The sequence below is a fragment of the Cnephaeus nilssonii genome (assembly GCF_951640355.1).
Source record: "Cnephaeus nilssonii genome assembly, chromosome: 1".
In the NCBI taxonomy this organism is placed as follows: Eukaryota; Metazoa; Chordata; class Mammalia; order Chiroptera; family Vespertilionidae; genus Cnephaeus; species Cnephaeus nilssonii.
In genome coordinates this window covers 114,587,508-114,605,503 of record NC_137072.1, presented here as the reverse complement: position 1 = coordinate 114,605,503, position 17,996 = coordinate 114,587,508, and positions in this window count along the sequence as shown.

Here is a 17,996-nt window from a genome sequence, read left to right as displayed (position 1 = left end):
CATTTCCTTGTGGGTGACAGCAATAGTCACATCTAGTAAAATGCCTGATGCTGCAGACATTTTCGTATAAAAAATAGCAATTCTTATCCTCCTTCCCCTCCCCACCTTGTCTGTTTATTGTTGTTTTTTAATTTGCAAATAGCTGGCAAGTTGTGAGTTCTTCATTGGTACACACACACACACACACACACACACACACACACACACCGCATCTCATCACCTTTATTCATAAAGGACTCTCACGGCTATTAGTTTCCTGGGCCACTGTTACAAAGCTGGGTGGTTGAAATGACCAAAAGGTATCACCTCCCAGTTCCGGAGGCTGGAACCCTGGAACTCCAAGCCAAGGGCTCAGCTGGGCCGTCCTTGCTCTAACATTCCCAGGAAGAATCCTTCCTGCATCACCCGTGTGAAGGGACGGGGAGGGACAGAGAGAGAGACACATTGATGCGAGAGAGACACATCGATTGGTTGCCTCCCACACGCGCCCCGACCAGCGCTGGGATCGAGCCTGCAATGAGGTACATGCCCTTGACCAGAAAGGAACCCAGACCCTTCAGTCCTCGGGCCGATGCTCAATCCACCGAGCCACACCCTCTGCGTGTCTCTGTGTCTGTGCGTGGCCTTCCTATGGACTCAGGGCCCACCTACTCCCACGTGACCTCATCTTCACTGCACCTACCAAGACCTGCTTCCCAATCCAGCCACACCCTGAGCTCCCGCCGGACAGGAACTGCGAGGGGCCACTATCCCACCCGCACGATGGCGAACGAGCCTGAGCGCATCTGAAACGCTGGTGCCACGCTGAGCCCTCCCCAGGTTTCCGCCCCATTAGCTGTGCAGGGCGCCTGCAGCCTGGGACCCCCAAGTGTCCTGGTCACCCTACTGATCCTCACTACCAAGCTCTCAGGCAGGACTAGCACCCCCCCCAGCGAGTCCATGTAGGGACTACTATCATCCCCATTTTACAGATGAAGGAACCGAGGCACAGAGAGGTCCAATTATTTGCCCAAGGCCACACAGCACACGTGCAGCAGAGGCAGTCTGGTGCCAACTCCCCCCACACACTGCTCGCACTGTCTCGTAGCACTGCGCTGAGGCCCACGGCGGGAATCCCAAAAAGCTCCCTGGAGCCCGTTGTAGTTTGTTACCAACGGCAACTCCTCTCCCATTTCAGAGATGGGAAAGTCGAGGTCCAGAAAAGCAAAGGGACTTGCCCGTGACCGCAGTGCTGTGACTTCTCAGCTAACCTGGTCCCTGAAGGCTGTGTGACCCCTCCACGGCCCGTCTCCCGTGGGTGCCCCTCGCATGTCCGACACAAGCCGAGCGATGGCTTCGGCCCCCGCCGGCATTCCAGGCCCGGGACCCTCACCGGCTGGAGCCGCGGCGGCTGAAATCTGTTTCATATTTCAGCGGCAAACGGTGCCAAGAACACCAACCCGGAGCCACTTAACATTCCTCCGGGCTTTGAGGAGGTTGAGGACAGTGCTTGGGAAAAACGTTTGCTTTGCCAGTTCCCCTCTGTGGCCGTTCAGGACCCGACGCACCCAGAGCCGGCGTGGGCCCAGGGGAGCCACCAGCAGCCGGGGATGGCCTCCCTCTCCCTCCTCTCGTCCCTGCTCATGTCCTACAGGCCTGCGGGGGAGCTGAGTCCTCCCCGTGAACTCCAGACTTGGCCCCGACGTAGCACGTTTACAGCCGAGAGGAAGGCTCCCCGCTCCTCACATAAAACACTTTACACGCCTGCTCTCTGCGTCCTCGGCGACGAACCCATGCTCCTCGCCATCAAAGAGGAGCTGCCGGGTAGCCAGGCGGTGATCTCCCCCGGGCTCTGAGGCCCTGGCGGCCAGGATTCCTGGCCGTGATCGGGAAGGTGTGGAGGAATCCCACAGCCATGCCAGGGCGTTGCTAACTCAAGGGCCCCCCGGGGTTAGGCAGGAAACACCAGCGAGCCAAGTGGGTCAGCCTGAGGCAACAGGGAGTGGTGGGGTCTGCGGCACCCACTTCCCAGCTCTGGCGGAGTGCTGCTGCGCAGGAATGCAGGTCCCATATGCCCAGAGCTAATGTGTGGAGAGAAGCTGAAAATCTAGACTTTTTGGTTAAATGATTCATTTTTTCGATGTTATTGACTGATTCAGGGTTTTTTGTTTGTTTGTTTGTTTTTAGTTTTTTTTTAATATATTTTTATTGATTACAAAGAGGAAGGGAGAGGGAGAGAGAGTTAGAAACATCAATGATGAGAATCATTGATTGGCTGCCTCCTGCACACCCCACCCTGGGGATGGAGCCCGCAACCCGGGCATGTGCCCTTGACCGGAATCAAACCTGTGACCTCCTGGTTCATAGGTCGATGCTCAACCACTGAGCCACGCCGGGCTTCAAGGTGTTTGTTTGTTTGTTTGTTTGTTTGTTTTTAATAAAAAACACTGTGCGGTTTCACAAAACCCAGGTCGGGGGCCACATTTGGGACCAGCAGAGGAGGGACAGGCTGGCTGCACCGCTGCTCCTTGCCTCTGTCTCTTAGGAGCGAGGCGACCTCGGTGAATCCACCCTTTCTCGCAGTCTTGGATATGCTCAGCATCTTCTCTTCTCCACATTCACTCCCTGGCTGCCTTCTTCCTGGCTCGTGCTTCCAATACCTACAGATACCCCCACACTCTCTCCCCAGACTTGTCCTCTCCCTGGGCCCGGGCCCAGGCCAGGTTGTCCAGCCTCCTGCCTGACACCTTTATTTGGATATCTAACAGCTCCCCCACATGTAACACATCCTGAACCCAACCACTGAGCCTCCTCACCTTCTAACCTGTTCTTCTCCATCTCAGCAATGTCATTGGCTGAGCCCAGCCGAGCTCAGCCAACCTCCAGTCACCTGGCAGAGGCACAATTGTCATTTTAAGTCACTGAATGTTGGGGGCATTTTGTTACACAGTGAGAGCTGGCTGATACACTTCCTCTGTGGTAGTGTTGTATCATAAATCACTGAATGAGATACAAGATGCCTTAATGAGCCAATTAATTAGGAGTCGTCTATTGCACATGGCCCAGAGGAAGGTGTCTTTTTCAAAATCTCTGAGCCCCGACATAGAGGAAGTGTCTTATTTTTATACTTTTCGAGCCTCTTTGTTTGCAGATATTACAAAGGGCTCTGTGTGAGTTATTGTTACAGACAGTTGTAACCTTGACTACATAATGAGTTTGTACTTGGTGTAATTATTATCAGTATTAGTCTATTTTAGTCTATTACATTGGATGGCTAGCTTGCAAGGTCAGACAGTTATGTTTATCTTTTTCTATTATTTGAACTAAAAAACCAAGCCATTTTACAGAACAACAGACTGTCTTGAAAGTGACAGAGTTTATAATGACAGCGGTTACAGAACAAGGGGTTATCTAACAATAGCGGAGAGTTTCAAACAGCAGTTTTCTCTACAAGATGGAAGTTCCTATGCTTCAGTAGCACCTTTTCTTCCACTGTAATCACTTTTCTCGACACCACCTTCGACTTGTGGGGGGACACACTGTTCAACACGAGGCAGACACCAAGGACAAGCACCCAGCAGCGGAGCAGGGCCGCCGGGGCGGGTCTGTGGGACAGCTCTCAGCCGCAGCATCCTCGGAAACACACTCTCCGCTGGCTGGCAGCAGGCTGTCACTCTGACAGCTTCTTTGGAACGTCACTGGCGGCTTTCCCCACGCATCATTTTCTTTGGAGAAAACGTTGTGTTGCGTTATTTGGATTTAAACACAACTTTCCTGATGATAATTCTCACCCAGAAATGAAGCGTTGGGAGATGCCGCTAGTCTGGAAACGTTGGGACAAAAAACTCAGGATGCCTGTTCTCGGGAAAACATGAACCAGGTGTGCTCGGGGGGGTCGGGGAGCCCGTATTCCCGCAATTCTAACAGCAGCGATGACGAGGGGCATCGCGGATGCCGCAATGGTTTCCTTTCGAGGAAAGAAGCCGAACGTTGCGTGTACGTTCACACGTTGGCATCCCGGACCGGAAGGGCGGGCTATGGGACTTAGGCTTGAGGTCACACAGGTGTCCCCTACACCAGCGTGGACAGGGGCGCAGCGGCTGTTCCTCCTGACCTCCCCTGGGCGGAGGGCATCAGCCCCTCTCACCGCACTCGCCCTGCCACGTGGGCTCATCGCGCATCCCCGCTGCTCCTCCCGCCCACCCACCGCTCCTCCCCGCACAGCGGATGCGCGCTCGCCCCGCCCCTGGAGTGACGTCACAAGCAGGAGCATCCCCTGGAGTGACGTCACAAGCAGGAGCATCCCCCGGGAGTGACGTCACAAGCAGGAGCATCCCCTGGAGTGACGTCACAAGCAGGAGCATCCCCGGGAGTGACGTCACAAGCAGGAGCATCCCCCCGGGAGTGACGTCACAAGCAGGAGCATCCCCCGCGCATGGGGACCTTCCCGCCCCCTGAACCCACTGTGTCTGCGGGACTCACAGCCCATGGCAGCCTCCTCCTCCCATTCCCGCCCCCGTCCGTCCCGGGAGCCTCTGTCCTGGGCTGATCTGCTGCTCACGCCCCTCATTTCTCTCTATGTCCCCCTCCCCTCCCCTCCCCACCCCTCCCCTCCCTCCCCCACCCAGGGCTCAGCCCCCCACCCCCACCCCCGGCTCAGCCCCCTTAAGGCGAGTGCTGGTTTCCGGTCACAAACCCGAAGGACAAAGCACACAAACCCAGGCGGCCCCGATGCCAAAACCGTCCGCGGAGCAGACACCACCCCGCAGCCATCCGCTGCTCTGCACCATCGCGGGGTGCCAAGCCTCCGGTTTAGGGGGGACATACCATGTAAATGCACCCTCTCTCCGGCTCCTAGGGACTTTTAGTCTGGACGCCAAATTGTTTGCGGCCCCGAAAAGGGGCAGAGAAGCCTGCCGCCTCCTGCCACGCGAGGGGGCCGCTGGGTGCCTCCATTTCCCCGTCTGTGAAATGGGTGCATCGGAGGGGACTTCAGGGGCCACGTGATGGGAGAGGAACGGAGGGTGGAAGCCAGCACCCAGGACGGGGGAAGCACCAAAGCGCATATTGGTCTCCTCCCGTCTTAAACAAAATTGCAAACAAAAAAACAAACAAACAAACAAACAAAAACAGGCTGGAAAAAGGAGCAAACGTTTACAAGCCGCCGTGGGGGCGCCAGTAAAACCCAAAGCACAATTATTTCAGGAGGAGCATCGGGGCTACTGGAAGGTCCGTGGGGTGAGGCAAGCGCGAGCGCGGGAGCATCGAGGCGGCGCTGAGGGGAAAAAATAAATGAAATAAATGGTTTCTCTAATACGGGGCCATCTGGCGATTTGATAAAAGTATTGGGTTTCCCCAGGCAGCCGCGAGCGCTCCCCGGGCGCCACCGGCTCTGGCCCGAACATGACTGGCATGTGGGACCGGCGTTACAAATGGGAAACAGCAGCCCCAGAGCCGGTCCCTAATGGGAGCCTTTCATCACCCAGTTACCCTTAAGCGTCTCCCTTCCTATTGTAATTGGCCCTAAATGAAAAGCATTAGTCCTGTCAATAAAAACTAATGGTTCTACTTACTAAAGAGAAGGGGGCGGGGACCACAAAAGGGCTCTTTTTAAAAGGCAGGAAGGGACTGGCCTGGCCCCGGCTTCCAGAGCCTCAGGGTTTGATATTGGGGTGCACAGGGCCTGGAGGCGGGGTCCCCATCCGGGCTCTGCTGTGCCTTGCTGTGTGACTGTGGAGGGGTGGCTCGCCCTCTCTGGGCCTCCCTGATCCTTGTGAAAGGGAATCTAATGAGGCCGCTCGGGCCTGCTCACAGTAGGGCTGGTTTCAAAGATCAAAGGAGAAGCCGGACAGGAAGAGGCTTTGAAACTGTAAAGGGCCTGAGCCCCGAGGAGGAGTCATGGCAATTTTATGGGTCCTGGAGATGGGAGCTGCCCCCACCCCCACCCCCACCCCCACCCAGCCCGGGGCAGTTCAACCGGCTTCTGCCAGGATCCCCAGGATCCGGAGGGAGGCCTGTTTAGGGTCCTGTGGCCACAGGCCCCCAAAGAGGGGCTGTTTGAAATTACACTGAGAAGGCCTTCTCCTTCCGGTGTGGGGGGCGGGCGGGGGGGGGGGAGGGGAGGCGGAGAGGGAAGACTTGTTTGTTTGTGTAAGACTTTTCAGAAATGGTCTAACTCTCTCAGGCCACTGGCCATGCCCGCTGTGGGTGCCTGGGCTCAGGAGTGGGGAAGGTGGGCCGCCCAGGCAGCAGAGCCTAGAGGTGAGGAGTCTGGCATTTTATTTATTTTATTTATTTTTTAAATACATTTTTATTGATTTCAGAGAGGAAGGGAGAAGGAGAGAGAGAGAGAGAAGCAATCAATGATGAGAGAGTATCATGGATCGGCTGCCTCCTGCACACCCCCCACTGGGGATCGAGCCCACAACCCAGGCATGTGCCCAGACCGGGAATTGAACCCTGACCTCCTGGTTCACAGGTGGATGCTCAATCCCCGCAGGCCAAGCCAGTGCAGCTGGTGTCACACTTGTCACCCTGAGCTTCTGTGTTGCTCTCTGGCCCTGGAGGAGGAGGGCACAGCCTGGCTCTGCTGGAGGGCACAGCCTGGGGGTGAGAGGCGGGAGGCGCATGCTGGAACCTCCTGAGCGGCCCCAGGTGTGTGACCACGCCCGCCCACCCCCTGCAGGTGCGACTTGCCATCCCATTTGATGGACGAGCCAATGCAGGCTCCTCCCCAGACAGGGAACTGGGTGAACTCAGCCTCCAAAGGGGCAGTGGGTTCAGGCGGGCCTGGAGCAGGTACTCCATCCACACAGCGACGATGGCCAGTGGGCGGGGGGGGGGGGCGGGAGGGCATTCTCCCCGTGGGGTGGACACCGTGGAGCCCTCACCTGTGTCAGCCACGCTGCCCACTTCCCAACACCAGCGCGGCCTCTCCTTGCATGAGGGCCTCCTCTGGCCCACGGGAAAAGCTAGAGGTGCTGGGAAGTCCTGCCCCCTGGGGTGCAGGAGTGGGGACGGGCCTCGGGGCAGCTGGGGGGTCTGTACCAGCTCCCTCTCCCAGGGGTGGGCTCCCTCTGAGCCGCCTGTCTGTGCTCCTGCAGCGGGCAGAGCCATCACCTGCTGGACCACACACTCCTCCTTCACTGCCTCCCGGTCCGCCTCACTCTCCCTGGCCCTCACATCTTCCCATCCCTCTGGCTCCTGCTTCTGGGAGACGCAAAGGGAGCCGTGCCGGTCGCAGGCTGTCCGCGCAGGACAAGGACACGTTCCAGGTGCGGGCACGGCTGACCAGCAGGGAGGTATTAGCCAGAGGAATCAGCCCGACACAGGCGCACTGATGGCGACTCCATTTACAGGAAGCATTAAGGAAGGCAACGCTCACACAAGGAGAGAAGTCCAGGCTGCCGGCTTCATAGGCCCGGTTACCTGGACGCAGGCAACGCCCATCACTCCGCGCTATTTCCGTCAGATTGTCATGCTTATGTATGTGACACCTCAATTAAAAAATAAAAAGGAATTTAACTCCTTTGAATGCCTATTTCTGCGTGTTCTCTCTTCCTCCCCCCCCCCCCCCCCTGCTGTCTCCTGCCACAGTGCGCCTCTGGCCGTCTCCTTTGCCCAGGAGAGGAGTTGGGACTCTAAGAAGGAAAAGAGGTGAGAAGGGCGGGCTCTGCTTCTTGCCGCAATGAAAGTGCTTCTCTTCTCATTGCCTCCGCTTCGCTGCTTTGGGCCTTCAATCTAGATTTTTCTCTGTCTGCCAGTTTGCAAATGGACCGATTTCTACCAATTGGCCTTCACATACACAAATCAGTCTCACACATAAAAACCAAAGCTTCCCAGCCCACACAGCTCTGGCTTTCCGTCCGCAGGCCCTGCCCCCGGAGCGCTTCTGGCGGTAAAATGGGAAAGCGAGCCTTCTCCACGCAGCGTGGATGGTCGTGTTTCCCTGGCTAAGCCCCCGCCGGGCGCCAGGAGCCGGCTCTCCTGCACTCCGCCGGCATTCCAGAGGCGGCTGCCGCGGCCTGCACCCAGAGAGGCCTTCCGCGGACCTGCTGTCAATCCACGTCTAATCCTGGCTGAGGAAATGCTGGGCTGCAGCAGCCCGTGGGCTGGGCCCACCCACCCCCAGGAAGCCAGGGAAGGGGCGATCCCAGCTCCGGGCCTGCGGACCCACCACAGTCCAGCGACACATGTGATTTCCCGCGTGGCTGGATCCAGGGCTCAGTCCGTGGCACCGTGGGAGCTGGGAGGTGGGAAGGGGGTGTCCCCCCCCCCGCCCCCCGGATGAGCCTGTCTCTCCCCGACTCTGCCCCGTAACGCGAGGTGCACGGTGTGTGGCTCGCTGACTCAGCGGCCTCCCCTGGGCCTTGACTCCTCTTCTGGGTGGCACGCTGGTGAGCACAGGACCCTGGGGCTCTCCGGAGCCCAGCACGGTGCCAGGTACACGGCAGAAACTCCATGTTTGTTGAATGACTGCGTGAGGGCTGACTCCAGAGGACCCCCGACCAGCAGGGTGCCGGGTGCCAGGGAGGGAAGGATCAAATGTGTCCGCCAGGTAATGCCTCGGGGCCTCAGAGCAGGGCAGCAGGAGGGAGGCGCGGGACATGCAGGTCCGCCTGCTCGTTCCCACGCGGGCACCCTCAACGATGCACTGAGAGCATCCCCGCTCCACCCTCCCCACCCCTCCCACCACCATCAAAGTGCTCAAAAGGGACAATCAAATTGGAAGGTGGGACAAGTGTTTCTCAGGTCCCTTTGGCGGAGTGGAGTCTCATCTGTCCATGGCTGTCATTGCGCCTCATGGCCACAAGGTGTCACTGTTGAAGATGCACTTGGTGCAGTTTGGCTAACCCTGGTCCTGTGGCCGGCACGTGCTTGCTGCCTGGGGCTGTCACAGTGCCCCACGCTAAGCACCAACAATGCAAGTCTTAAGGTTCAGTCTTACGTTCCCATCGCAGCCATTGTTCCCCAAACACGACCACTGTGCAAGGGTGGTTGGGTCCGGAATTTTCAGAATAAGCCTTCACTTCTGCTCCAACCAGTACACACACACACACACACACACACACACACACACACCGGCTAACTCTCCAGGATGGCTAATTTTACATGTCAACTTGGCTGGGTCACGGTGGCCAGCTATTCGGCCAAACGTTATTCTGGATTTTTCTGTGAGAGCATTTTTGGATGAGATTAACATTTAAGTCGGTGGACTTTGAGTAAAGCAGATTGTCCTCCATAATGTGGGTGGGCCTCACCCAATCAGGTGAAGCACTGAACAGGACAAAAACTGGCCTCCCCCAAGTGAGAAGGAATTCGGCCAGCAGCAGTCTTCAGACTCAGACTGCAACCACGGCTCTTCCCTGCGTCTCCTGCCTGCCAGCCCCCAAAATCATGGGAGCTAATTCTTTAAAATAAATGTTCCTCTCCATAGACACACATCTTACCGGTTCTGTTTCTCTGGAGAATCTTGACTGATACATCCTCCATCTCTGGGCCAGGTCACCAGTCCTGACTCCCCTGACTGCCTAGCCAGTTCTCCTTCGGGTCCTGATGCCTTTTCCTACCTGCAGATCTCCATGGGGGCGACCTCAGTCTTTCCTGACGGGCCTTCAGCTTGAAAGTCAGAGAACTGGGCCCCGGGACTCTGTAACCAAAGCGCCACCTTCCTCCTAGTTGTCCCAGCAAGGAGGGCCCATCCATCTTATCATTTCAAACTCTGAGAGGTCCTTCACGATCATCCCCTCCCTCCCCTCAGGGCTGAGAGTCCTGGAAACCAGAAGCAATCACAGACAGGACCGTGGTGGGCCTACTAAGCGCATGCTACATGCTACATCCATTTCCCCACCGAACTGGATTCTCTGCTAATCTCATTCCCAATGAGAACTGGGCTTAGGGGAGGGAGTCGCTTCTCCAAGGTCACCCCGCCGGTCAGTGGCGAGGCTAATGTGCCCCTCAGAGGCCATAATAACATTTTAATAAACATTTTATTTTTAATAGAAAAGTAAAATTGAATCTGTGCCTTAATCGTCAGCCTACTTCGGCTATCTTGGGGCCAGACTACACCCCAAACTTTTAAAACCATTTTTGGATGGATCGGCCAAGAACAGAACAGCTTCTAGGGAGGAGTGCTTCGCCATGCCAATCTAGTAACCTCCAGCGCGAGCCGGCCAGAACACCGGCATGGAAGAGGGATATTATCTGTTATTTATCATATTGTTTCCCCCTCGTCCCTTTATGAAAAGTGGATGGAGGCCCAGAAATCCGAATTGCCACACCTCTTCCAGATGGGAACAATAATATGTTCTCCATTCTGCCTTCCCTGTATTTGAATAAAGTTTATAGAGAGCTCGGCCTTTATTCCATCTGGTTGTTAGGGGGGAGCAGGAAGATCTGACTGTGTCCCAAACCTCTGGCATCAGTCTGCCCGAGCCAGCTATGTGACATTGGGGAGGGCACGCCACCTTTCTAAGCCTCACTAAGAATGAGAAGAGCTCCCCAGCCCCCCCTCTCCGCCCCCCCCCCCCCCGCCCCCGCCATGGTCCTCCAGCTCCGGTCCTGCGCGCGCGCGCGCGCACACACACACACACACACACACACACACAGGCTCCTCCAGCCGCAGAGGGCTGCCCCTGAGACCAAGGCCAATACTGGTAACACCTGCATAACCAGAGCGGTGACCAGGCCCAGGTGCCACCCCTGGCTCTGACGCCATTGGCTACAAATCTTGGACAACTCCTCGAATATCTTGGCGTTTTCTTATGTGTGTTTTCCACATTGATAAGGGAGGGATGATAATGCCTGGCCAAGGCCCATTATAAAACCATGAAACAGCTTATCTTAAAACATTAGGAAGCCGCAGGCCGAGCGCTCCACCGAGGGTCACTCCCAAAGCAAGGTCTGCTGCCTCCCTGTTCCCACCCACCAAGCCCGTGGCCATCTCCTTCCATCCCAGGTGCCCTCTCCCCAGGGTGGCCGAGGTCAGCACAAGCCAACCATGCGGCTCCCTGTCCCACAGGGAAGTCTACGCTAGGGAGGGATGCTTTTTAAAAAATATTTTTATTGATTTCAGAGAGGAAGGGAGAGGGGGAGAGAGAAAGAGAAACACCAATGATGAGAGAGAATCATGGATCCGCTGCCTCCTGCACACCCCTCATTGGGGATGGAGTCTGCAACCCGGGCATGTGCCCTGACTGGGAATCAAACCGTGACCTCCTGGTTCATAGGTTAATGCTCAACCACTGAGCCACGCCGGCCGGGCTAGTGATGAATGTTTGCACAAACAGGTTTGAAAACATATCAGGCTCCTCAAATGCCGTCTCTACTGTTCTGTGAGCTGATTGCCGGGGAGGATTTCTGCTGGATAGTCCATCGTTTTGCACCAACTGGAGAGAGAGGCAGGCCCAGGGCTGATCCCAGAGTGTGACGCCTGGTTTCTGGCTTGAGCACCTGGGTGACGATGGGTCACGTCTAGGGCGGGCGCCCCGTGGAAGGAGCAGCGGGTTGGAGATGGGCAGGGAAGACGGGAGGTCAGCTGGAGATTTTGAGTCTAACCTCCCGGAGCCGAGACTAAACAGAACACGAGAGCCCAGCTAGACTTGGAGGATTTCCCAACATGCAGTTCCGCATGGTATCCTGGCGGCCCAGGCCACAGGATGGCCATCACCGTCAGGGCATGTGGAAGAGTCTGAGTCTGGGGGCGGGGGGGGCGGGGAAGGTAGGAATCCAGAATTAATGGGCTACTGGCCCCAAAGAGGCTGTTTCAGCCCAGAAGGAACTAAGTACCTTGAACTGGGGAGAAAGCATCTCCACCAACAATAGAACCAAGAGATTCGGAAGACACGCTGAGTTCAGAGGAGGAAAACTTCTCTGACTGAGCCCATCCCAACGAGAGAAAGAGGAAAAGGGGGGGGGGGGGCAGGAGGAGAGGCAGGTGAGCAAAGCCTCTGAAGTGTGGCCACTCACGTGGAGATAAACATCCTTTCTCTCCCCACAGGGGAGCAAGATGGGAACGTGGCCGAGAACTTGGCAAACGCCAGTGTGCACCCCCCCCAGTTGTCAAGTATTATCATTCTTAAAATTAAACATTTATTTTGCAGCGTCAGCTTCTAGACCCCCACTGAAAATGGTTTAGCTGTCAGCTCACTCTAAGGCAGTGGTCCCCAAATTTTTTGATCTGGTGCTCATTTAGTAAAAGCAAATTCTCACCATTAATGCATTTTTATTAATTTTTTAAAGCATGTTTTATTAATTTTCAGAGAGAGAGGAAGGGAGAGAGGTAGAGAGAGAGAAACATGGACGAGAGAGAAACATCATTGATCGGCTGCCACTGGGGATCGAGCCCACAACCTGGGCATGTGTCCTGACCAGGAATTGAACCAGTGACCTCTTGGTTCCTGGGTCGATGCCGAGCCACACCGGCCAGGCACATGTTTATTAATTTTTTTATAAATCCAATGCATGTCCTACTATCTATAATAATAAAAGGGTAATATGCTAATTAGACCGGACGTCCTTCCTTCCAGACAAAGCCGCAGCGGGTGGGAGTCGGGGCCAAGGCCCTTGCACGAATTTCATGCGTCAGGCCTCTAGTTATTGGATAATATCCCATGACACAGTAAACTAGTTAGGGTACAAGCTAAAACTAGGGAGACAGTAAAAAGATCAGGGGCCACCCAGGACCTGGGGGATGGGAGGGATAAACAGGGGAGCATGGATAATTGGATAATTGGAGGATTTGGGCGGGTGTGTGTGTGTGTGTGTGTGTGTGTGTGTGTGTGTGAAACTACTCCGTCTGATATAGTAATGGAGGAGACCTGACTATACATTTGTCAAAACCTACAAAACGTACAACACAAAGAGTAAACCATGATGTCCACGATGGATGTAAGTGATATGAACGCAACCTGTTGGCTCTCCCCCATTGCCACAAACACACGCAGCGAGCGCAAGGCTAGGAGCAGAAGCTAGGTGGGGGGCCGGGGGCCGGGGGGCTGTCTGCACTTTCCATTGCATTTGCCCATAAACCTAACGCTGCTCAACACAGAGTCTGTTCATGTAAAAGGATGTTTTGCTGACAAGTCATTAGTTCAAGAATTTCGAGTTGCATCACGTCATTTAACACCGCCCCCCGCCCCCCAACGCTTTCTAGCGGCTCCAGGAACTCAGTGTGGCCACCTGCGCATCGAGCAGGCGCACTAACCCTGCGAACTCCGCGGCTGGGCCGCGTGGATGTGGTGGGAGCGAGGTCCAGGCCCCCTTCCCTCCCAGCGCGAATCTGATCCGCCGGCTCCCGCGGGCGGGCCGCTGGGAGTCTAAGGGGTTGTCAGGGCTCTTTTTGTTATTCCTGGGGTTTGGTATCAGCCCCTCGATGTATGGGGAGAGGAAGGCACTTCTGTTCCCAGCACCAAACACGAGGCCAGGCGCTGAGCGGGTCCCATGTCATGTTCCGGAATTCAGATGTTTCAAAGTCAGTTATCCAGCCCTGCGCTCGAGTCTCCGGAACGCGCCCTGAATGTCAGAACAGAGCTGCCCGCGGCGGGAGCCTGGCCGGCCTCTTGGTGGTGCTGCCGACGCCAGTGCCAGGGCCTCCGGAGCGCGGGCCGCGTTCCCCTGGCCTGTTGCTCTGACGCCCTTTTTCTCTTTATTCCAAACACGGAGCAGACTCACCAAGACACCCCTCCCGCCGCCCCGCCCCCACCCCATTCTCAGGGACCCTCCAGAGGCATCCAGACAACAGCCGGGAGGGACAGGAGCTAACGGGACACGCCAGGCCCTGTCCTCATTAGCAAACATGTCACTTCATTAGCAAACCTGCTCAAGGGGTGGGCACTGTGCTTACCCCATTTTCCAGGTGAGAAACCTGAGGCCAGGCTTGCCAAGTAGCTCTCTGCTTTAAAAACGAGCGGCAGGAGTGAAGTGAGCGCCCGGAATTCGTGGTGCCCCCACTCTGAGCTTTGCACTGTGCCGGTCAGGAGGGGAGGGCGTGGGCTCGCGCAGCCAGACCTGGGCTGCAGTCCCCGACCTAGACCTCGACCTCGACCTCGACCTCAACCAGGGATAAGAGCAGTGGCCATTCGTTAGCTGTCTCGTGGTCAATCATTAATGCGGTTTTATTGAGCGCCTACTATGCGCCTGGGACCATCCTAGAGGATTGGGTGAATGAGACAAAGATGCCGGCGTTTGAGTTAGCATTCTTGTGGCATGAAAGGGACAGTGCGCACAAGGAGTAAGTCCTGTGTGGTATGGGAAGGCACCAGCGCCCCAGACAGGCTGGCCCCCGACAGCCCCTCAGACAGTCAGCGGGGTGCAACCTGCCGCGTGCACAGGCCCACGCTCGCTCGGGAGGGCCCCGCGCTCTGGGAAGGCTCGGCTGTCTCCATCTTCAAGTCCCACATAGTTTTTGAAGCAAAGATTGCTTCCGTGTTCCTGGGAGGACCCAGCTCTGTGCTTTGTGTTGGGCTCAGGAACGACAGAGCCAGTCCAGAAACAGAGAGAAATTACTTCGGAAGCCTCGGCGTAAAAGGATCCCGGGGCCTCGGGGCCTCGCGTGAGAATCATGGCCGTGAATATTTATTTCCGTGCCCTCACCCGGAGCGCCCTGTCCCGGGCTGGTTCCCTTGTGTCCCCAGCACCAAACACGAGCCAGGCACAGGGGAAAAACTCAGTCACGCAAGTGGCCCACTTTAAAGATGAGGAAACTGAGGCTTGGAGAGGCCAGACCTGTCAGGGGCCACAACAAGGCAGGGAGCGAAGCCAGGACTCGCTTTCAGGTCTGACGCCAAGTCCGCCGACTCCCCCCCATTATGTCCTGGGAACAAATGACCACACCGTGGGTGCTTTCTTACGTTACAGCACGGGATTGCTTTCAGGAAAGTGGGCCTGCCCGTTGCGCGGAAGCACTGCACTGTTTAGAGGGAACGTGATGCATGCCCAGGCATCTTCTCTGAATCTGGACCCACCCCGTTCGGCCACGGAGCAACTATCTCAGCCGTTTCTGCTGCCTCGAGGGACGGCGGGATGAGAGCCTGTGCGATGATAGCTATTTCGCTTTCCGGATTCCCTCCTCGCGTCCCGCCACATTACGTGACTCTTTGCCGGCCCAGCAGATTCGCTGAGCTCTGCCCAGCGTGACGCCCAGTCCCACAGGCCCCCCGCCCTGCAGTGGGCTGCCGGGTGCCTCCCAAACACACCAGGCTCTGATCCCCGGAACCTGTGAACACCACCTTCTGTAGCCAAAGATGGGACCATGTTGAGGTTGCTGAGAGGAGGTGCTTTTACGGGATCACCTCGGGGGACCCTAAATCCAAGGACAAGTGTCCTTAGTGAGAGAGAGGCAGCCCTCGCCGGTTTGCTCAGTGGACAGAGTGTCTTCACACCCTCTCTGCGGGGTGTCAAATCTCCCTCCGTCTCTCTCTTATTTTTTTATTTTTTAAACTATGCACGAAGATTTGTGCAAGAATGGGCCTTCCTTCCCCTGGCTGCCGGCACCGCCTTCACTCTGGCTGGAGCTGCTTTTTTGCTCTGGCCCGGAGCCACCTTTCCACCTTCCCATGCTGCCCAGAGGCCCAGAGTGGCTGGGGCGGTGCCCCCAGTCGCTCGGCACCTGCATATGCAAATTAACCCGCCATCTTTGTTTGGGTGAATTTGCAAACTCACTCCTGATTGGTTGGTGGGTATTGCGAAGGCACAGTCAATTTGCATCTTACTCTTTTATTAGTGTAGATTTGTGGTTAACCCTCACCCGAGGATATTTTCCCATTGGTTTTTTTAGAGAGAGTGAAAGGGAAGGGGGAGAGACACATCAATGTGAGAAAGACACATCTGTTGGATCCCTCCAGGGCTGGGATCGAGCCTGAACCGAGGTACAGGCCTTTGATTGGAATCGAACCCGGGAGGGAGGCACCGGCTCAGTGTCCCGGAGGCAATGGGGAAAGCAGGACCGGGCCGAGGGGGTCTGAACCGCAATGCAGTCTCGGAAGAGGCCTCAGCCAGTCCCTAAGGGTCAAGCTCTGGGGCTGGGATGACCCCTGGGACAAGGTGGGTTTCTCAGAGTCTGTCTGTCTGCGTGGCAGCCGTTAATTCCAGGGCCAGACTAACCACCAGAGCTGTTTGCGTGTCCCCCGTGGCTCCACGCCCGCACTCGAACCACCTCCTCACCTCACGCTCCCACACCACGCCTATGTCCCTGCTGCCCTCGGTCCCCGGACCAGGTCCCAGACGACGGGGCAGCCCGCTATGTCCCAGGGTCCACTGTCCACAGTCGCCGTCCTGAGGTCCTGCGCTCATGTGTGCCGTGCGTTTTCTGCAGAAAGCCCAGCAGAGGGTCTGGCCCAGGTGTTCCCTTCGCTCCCGCATCTGCCTCCTGACCGCCGCTGGGCCTTCCCCAGGTGGCTCTGCGTGGTGTGGTGTGGCGTGGTGTGGCCCCTCCTCTCAGGAACTGTGATACAATCCTTCTCTCCGTGGCCTGCCTTAGCTATCTCTATGAATGAAAACCCAGCAAGCACAACTGAGATGGGGCCATCAACCCGTGCCTGGGTGCAAACTGCCCCCAAGCAGAGTCTGTGGCGGGCAAGGTGGCTTTTCCCCAGCAACCCTGGGGAAAGTGACGGCTGGCTCAGCAGAAGCCGAAGTAACCAGGATGCTTTCTCCCGATCATTCCAGGTCATCGCTTTGTTCAGGCTCCTGCAGGGGCAGGAGTGGTGGAGTCCATGGGTCACTCTGCTGACTGCTGACATCCCTTTCTTTCCATCCCAGACCAGCTGTGTGACCTTGGGACCATCCTTGAACAGGTCAAGGTCCCCGGTGCCTCCTGGATAAAATAGGTACCCGGAGCTCGTGCCCCCAGGCAGAAATCTGGACACGTCATCTCTCGAGAACATTCCAGTTCCAGTCTGTGCTCTGTAACGATGGTCGCCAATGGAGACCGGGCACTTTCCGGGCACCAGGCATTCCTAACTGCCTCCGATGTAGAAACTCAACCCTCATAGCAACATTATGGGGGAAAGAATGTTATTTGCCCCCAATTTACAGGCCAGAAACCTGAAGCAGAAAGAGCTTACGTAACCAGCCTGAGCAGAACTAGCAAAGATGGGATTTGAACTCGAGGAGTCAGTCCTCAGCTCCCACATCTTTATCCACTAGGCCTTCTCCGCTCTAGGCCCCCCCAAAACGCTGCCTTTGCTTCTGAAGGAATTCACATAGTGGCTCCCGAATATTCTTTCCCTTTTCATCCTGTTTCCCAGGGAGTTTGCTCCAACGCAGAATTCCCCCCAGGCCCATTTCATTTGGCATCAAGTATTTTATTGGCCAAACATTCATTTTATAGCATTTCATCTTATGAAAGTTCAGTATAATTGCACGGCTTACATTTTTCACGGAGTGGTTTTCACAGGGGAAAAAAGCCGCTTAGCAGAGCTGCAGTGGCTACACCAGGCGGTAAAGGGGGAAGGCAAGTCTCTCCTGCAAAATACTTCTCCCCTTCCCTCCCCAAGACGGTGCCGAGGCAAGGTTCCCAGCAGGGTCCGCGCCGGCATTCAATGTAGGGTCTTAGGGTGACAGCAAGGAGGGTGCATTGCCATTTCAATCTCCCGATTCCATGGGAACCGGGAGGTCAGAAGCAAGTGCGCTTAATGCACAGAAGGTCAGAGCGTCTTCAGAATCAGCCACTGAACCTTATCAAGAAGCGGAGGTGAGGAGGCACTGCACCTTGTCCAAGGACACCCAGCCAGTCGGATCCGGTCTGAACCTGGATCTGCTGGGTTTGGCTCACATCGTCCCCCAGAGGTCCCGGCCGAGGGAGAAGCAGCCGCAAAAATAAATAAAGCAAGGTTTGAACCCGATTTTTATCTGCGAGGACGCAGTGGTAGGGTTGAGTCTTAAGATGTTTCATTTGCAGAGAGAAACATCAATGTGAGACACACATCCGTTGGTTGTCTCCTGCAGGGGCCCCAAACGAGGCCCGGGATCCAGCCTGCAACCACGGCACCGGCCCTTGACGTGAATTGAACCGGAGA